The sequence below is a fragment of the Saimiri boliviensis genome, chromosome 2 (assembly GCF_048565385.1).
Source record: "Saimiri boliviensis isolate mSaiBol1 chromosome 2, mSaiBol1.pri, whole genome shotgun sequence".
NCBI lineage: Eukaryota > Metazoa > Chordata > Mammalia > Primates > Cebidae > Saimiri > Saimiri boliviensis.
In genome coordinates, this window is record NC_133450.1 from 47,082,780 (window position 1) to 47,088,779 (window position 6,000).

Sequence of the window (6,000 nt, forward strand, 5' to 3'; positions counted from 1 at the left end):
GTTAGGTGGGGTGTCCCAGTGGAAGAAACTGGAGCTCTTTGCCTGCTGGCATGGGATGGTGAGAAGTGGGTGGCTGTGTGGGAGTGCTCTCTGTGTCAATTTCCTCAGGGCATGGTGATGGGGATCCGGGGGAAGCTCTGTCCAGGGGCCTAGTTATTTGTCCTTCTCTGCATGGCAATGCCCAGCCAGCCCTGGATGCCCTTAGGGCAATCTCAAACCTACTGCTCTGCCCCTCTGGTTGCTGAGTGGGTGACTCAGACCTGGGAGGCTAAGGGTGGGAAGGCATTGTAGGGGAGAGGGACATGTGGGTTCAGGAAGACATGCAGGTACAGGTTGGGAAATAGGTTAAAGGCTTAGGGAAATTGGAAGGCCCCTCAAAATGAGTCCCTGGGAGTTTGGCAGTGATGTTGCCAGATTCCCTTCTCTCATCTTTTGTAAGGCACCAGACTGCCTCATCTTGCCATCCCTTACCACCCCGGAATTGTGAGTGTCAGGGTGGGGATACAAGTGAGTCTGGGACTGGGTCTTCTGCTCTGGTGTAGGGTGGCCTGAAGTATTCCAGGCCAGGCATGTAATAAACGGGAAAAGAAAGGAGAAAGGGCTGGGCACAGTGGCTCATGCCTGTAATCTCAGTACTTGGAGAGGCCAAGGTGGGTGGATCAGTTGAGGTCAGGCATTTGAGACCAGCCTGGTCAACATGATGAAACCTTATATCCACTAAAAATACAAAAATTAGCTGGGTGTGATGGCAGGCACCTGTAATCCCAGCTACTCAGGAGGCTAAAACAGGATAATTGCTTAAACCTGGGCGGTGAAGTTTGCAGTGAGCTGAGATTGTGAAATTGCACTCTAGCCTGGGTGAGAGAGCAAGACTCTGTCTCAAAAAAAAAAAAAAAAAAAAAAAAAAAAAAAAAAAGAAAGAAAGAAAAACAAAAGAAAGAGAAGAGAGGGATTTACCATCCTATCACTGCCTGATGTGTTCCTGGTATGCTGCTAGGTGCTTCACATGTACAAACCACTGCAAATCACTGGAAGATCTCATTGGGAGAATCAGCCAGTTGTCAAGTTCATGAGGGCAGATACAAATTTTTCACAATTCTAATTTTTGCTGGAACATTCAAATTTTATCATTGGCAGCAAATATTATCAACTAATTTCTTTGAAGTGAAAGTCTCTTTTCATTTCTAAGAAAGTGCCTGCCAAATACTCAGACCTGAATAATCATAGTTTGTCATTCTTTCCTATAAAAAGTGTTTCATTAAAAAATGCAGACAGTTCAGCCATCTCACATGATTGCACAAATACTGTTTCTTGAGATACCATTGTTCTTTAGTACGCAGCAGAAATGTTTAGTGGTGTGTACTTCCCATTTCTTCACAAAGATTGTTGAAAAGACACGTTCTCATGGATCAAGATTTAAGAAAATAATCAGAAGTGAAACTGGCTTTTCCCCCTCATTGCAAGTGTGTGGCAGTAAGGAATAAGATGACTACTGGGACAGTTTGGTGCCACTGCTTTGATTTGTGCTAAATGCCAGCAATTTTACCCACCATTGCTTTTGTGTCATCAAAGAAAATATCAAAGCTGTTGTTCCAGAAAAAAAACCATGAAATTTTAAAAAGTCAGCACTGAAAATTCTACCATCCTATGCAGGTTTTTGTTTTTTTGCCAAGTATTCACATAAAAGAAGATCTTTAATGATTAGTTGGTGCTGATACTGGATAAATACAAGAGAACAGCAAGTTTCCATGTGTGAGGCACAAGTACAATTCTTTAGACAAGAGGTTAACTCAGTCTTCATGTTTGCAGCTACACCTTTAATTTGACAAGTGATTGTGTCATTGAAAAGTGGCAGGCCCCAGGATTTCTTTCACTGAGTTTTTATCCAGCAGGCTTTCAGTGATGTCAGTGAATAAGGTTTTATTATCTCTCAGCCTTTGTGTGGGCTTCTCCAGCTAATGCAATACACTAACTTACCCTGTAAGAAGCTTCAGTAACTTTTTCATGGCCAGTTTGAAAAGCTAACAACTTTTGGATTTTAAAGAGCTCATCATTTCTACATTTAACGTAGTTAATTCCTTTCTCTAAACTCTGAATGATTGATCTCAAAATGATGCTGCAACTAGCTATTAATAGTAAACAATTAAGTTTAGTAATAGTATTGCTAAAATACTCTTCAAAATATTCTGCTGAATAAGACATAATAAGTTAAACTATTACTATACATGGAGATGAGGGAAATATAGATTACACTATACATTTGGTTTTTATTCAGTTTTTCACAGTTTCTTTGGAGAAAATCCCTCCATTCAGCTAGTCAGAACTCTCTGACATGCTGATTTAATCTTTTAAAAAATTTATCATTTATTTATTTTAGTTTTTAATTAAATCAACACAAAAAATAAATAGAGGTGGGGTCTTGCCGTGTTGCCCAGGCTGGTCTTGAACACCTGGCCTTAAGCAATCCCCCTGCCTTCACCTCCCAAAGTGCCAGGATTATAGGTGTAAGCAACTCTACCTGGTCTAGTTTCATTTTTTTTCAGCATTTTTATACTGAAAGAGTGCAGCTGTGGATTGAGAAAGCAAATCTAATTGATTCATCTCATGCCAATAATAAATCCTTGACTATAAGAATAAATATTATAAAGAAATGGTCTGATAACAATTTTGGATAAAATTACACAATTCATTAGTTTAAACAATATTTTAAAATGTTATTATAAAACAAGACAAAGCGTATTGTTTCTTGTGTGTTTAGACAGGTGTAAGAAAAACTTCAGAATTTCAAACTAAAAATTTATTGGGAGGGAGGGGATCCAAGATGGCCGAGTAGGAGCAGCTCTGGACTGCAGCTTCCAGCGAGCGCCCAGAGGTGAGTGGTTGCCATATTTCCAGATGGATTTTTATTGCACACAGACCAGGAGATTCCTGGGCAGAGGAGCACCATGGGTCTTCAGTGTGGCTGTTTCAGCCAGCGTGGCAGCTATCCACTCAAAAAACTCACATGGGCCTGGGCGCCATTTCAGCTGGTGACTGGAGTGCCTGGGAGATAGGGTCACTCATTCAACTGATAAAAAGGGGACTGAAATAGGGAGCAAGACCAGGAGATTCCCGAGTGAAAAAGCACCATGAGTCTCCAGTGTGGCTGTTTCAGCCAGCGCAGCGGGTCTCCACACAAAATCTGACACAAATCCGGGCACTGTTTCAACAGGTGACTGGAATGCCCGGGAGACAGAGTTGCCCATTCAACATATAAAAAGGGGACTGAAACAGAGAGCCAGGCCAGGAGATTCCCAGGCGGAAAAGCGCCTCCAGCATAGCTGGCGCAATGGGTCTCCACACAAAATCTCACACAAATCTGGGCACATTTTCAACTGGTGACTGGAATGCCTGGGAGACAGAGTAGCCCATTCAACTGAAAAAAAGGGGACTGAAACAGGGAGCCAGGCCAGGAGATTCCCAGGTGAAAAAGCACCACAAGCCCCCAGTGTGGCTGTTTCAGCTGGCACAGTGGGTCTCTGCACAAGAACTCACACAAATCTGGGTGCTGTTTCAACTGTTGACTGAAACACCTGGGAGACAGCGTCTTTTCTTCAGTTCAACTAAAACAAAGGAGTCTGAGGCAGGGAGCCAGGTGATCAGGCACAGACAGTCCCACCCCTACAAAGACCAGCAATCTGAAATGCCCTGGATTGAGAGTTTAACAGCAAGCACAGCTGAACCTGGGACCATCCAGCTCTGTGGGGGAGGGGCATCCGCCATTACTGAGGCAGTCCACCACTACCCAGGTAGTCCACCATTACTGAAGCGGTGTGCCATTGCTGAGGTAGTCCACCATTACTGAGGAAGCCTGCCATTGCCAAGGCAGTCTGCCATTACATAGAGAGTCTGCCATTACAGAGGTGGGCCGCCATTGCTGAGGCAGTTCTAACTATAGCCCTACAAACAGGACTGCAGGGAAGTTCACACAGCAGCTGGGTGGAGACCACAGTGGATCAGCAAAGCCTCTGCTGGCAGGCTGTGACAAGGCTGACTCCTTGCTGGGCAGGGCAGCCCTGAAAAAAGGCAGCAGCATGACAGAAACTTATAAATAAAGCCCTACCTTCCCGGGACAGAGCACCTAGGAAAAAAAGGCTGTTATGAGTTCTGCTGCAGCAGACTTAAACATACCTGCCCAGCAGGTCTGAATGGAACAACAGAGCTCACAGCTCAGCACTGGAGCTCCTATAAAGGACAGACTGTCTCCTCAAGCAGCTCCCTGACCCCTGTATATCCAAAAAGTCACCTCATAAAGGAGCACTCAGACTGACATCTGGCAGGTATCCTTCTGGGACAAAGATAGCAGAAGAAGAAACTGGCAGCAACCCTCACTGTTCTGCAGCCACTGCAGGTGAGCCCCAAGCAAGCAGGGTCTGGAATGGACCTGCAGCAGTCCTACAGCAGAGGGGCCTGACTGGTAGAATGAAAACTAAGAAACAGAAAGAAATAACTTCATCATCGACGAACAGGACGTCCACTCAGAAACCCCATCTGGAAGTCACTAACTACAAAGATCACAGGTAAGTAAATCCACAAAGATGGGAAGAAACCAGTGCAAAAAGGAAGAAAACACCCAAAACCAGAATACATCTCCTCCAAGGGATCACAACTCCTCACCAGCAAGGGAACAAATGAGGCTGGATGGAGAATGAGTCTGATGAATTGACAGAAACAGGCTTCAAAAGGTGGGTAATAAGAAACTTCTCTGAGCTAAAAGAACATGCTCTAACCCAATGCAAAGAAACTAAGAACCTTGAGAAAAGGTTTAATGAAATGCTAACAAGAATAAACAGCTTGGAGAGGAAGATAAATGAATTGATGGAGCTGAAAAACACAACACTAGAACTTTGCGAAGCATACACAAGTTTCAATAGCTGAATTGACCAAGCAGAAGAAAGGATATCAGAGGTCGAAGATCAACTCAATGAAATAAAATGAGAAGGCAAGATTAGAGAAAATAGGGTAAAAAGAAATGAACAAGGCCTCCAAGAAATACGGGGTTATGTGAACAGACCTAATCTACGTTTTATAAGTGTACCTGAATGTGATGGAGAGAATGAATCTAAGCTGGAAAACACTCTTCAGGATATTATCCAGGAAAACTTCCCCCACCTAGCAAGTCAGGCCAACATTCAAGTCCAGGAAATAGAACACCACAAAGATATTCCTCAAGAAGAGCACCCCCAAGGCACATAATCATCAGATTCACCAGGGTTGAAATGAAGGAGAAATGCTAAGGGCGGCCAGAGAGAAAGGTTGGGTCACCCACAAAGGGAAGTCCATCAGACTCACAGTGGCTCTCTCAACAGAAACCCTACAAGCCAGAAGAGAGTGGGGGCCAATATTCAATATCCTTAAAGAAAAAAACTTTCAGCCTAGTATTTCATATCCAGCCAAACTACGTTTCATAAGCAAAGGAGAAATAAAATCCTTTATAAACAAGCAATTACTCAGAGATTTCATCACCACCAGGCTTGCTTTACAGGAGCTCCTGAAAGAAGCACTAAACATAGGAACAACCAGTACCAGCCACTCCAAAAACATACCAAATGGTAAAAAGCATCGACACAATGAAGAAATTGCATCAACTAACAGGCAAAACAACCAGCTAGCATCAAAATGGCAGGATCAAGTTTACACATAACAATATTAACCCTAAATATCAATGGGCTAAATGCCCCAATCAAAAGACACAGACTGGCAAATTGGATAAAAAGCCAAAACCCATTGGTGTGCTGTATCCAGGAAACCCATCTCACATGCAAGGATACACAGAGGCTCAAAATAAAGGGATGGAGGAAGATTTACCCAGCAAATGGAGAGAAAAAAAAAAAAAGCAGGAGTTGCAATCCTAGTCTCTGATAAAATAAACTTTAAACCAACAAAAGTAAAAAGAGAAAAAGAAGGGCATTACATAATGGTAAAATGATCAGTGCAACAAGAAGAGCTAATTATCCTAAA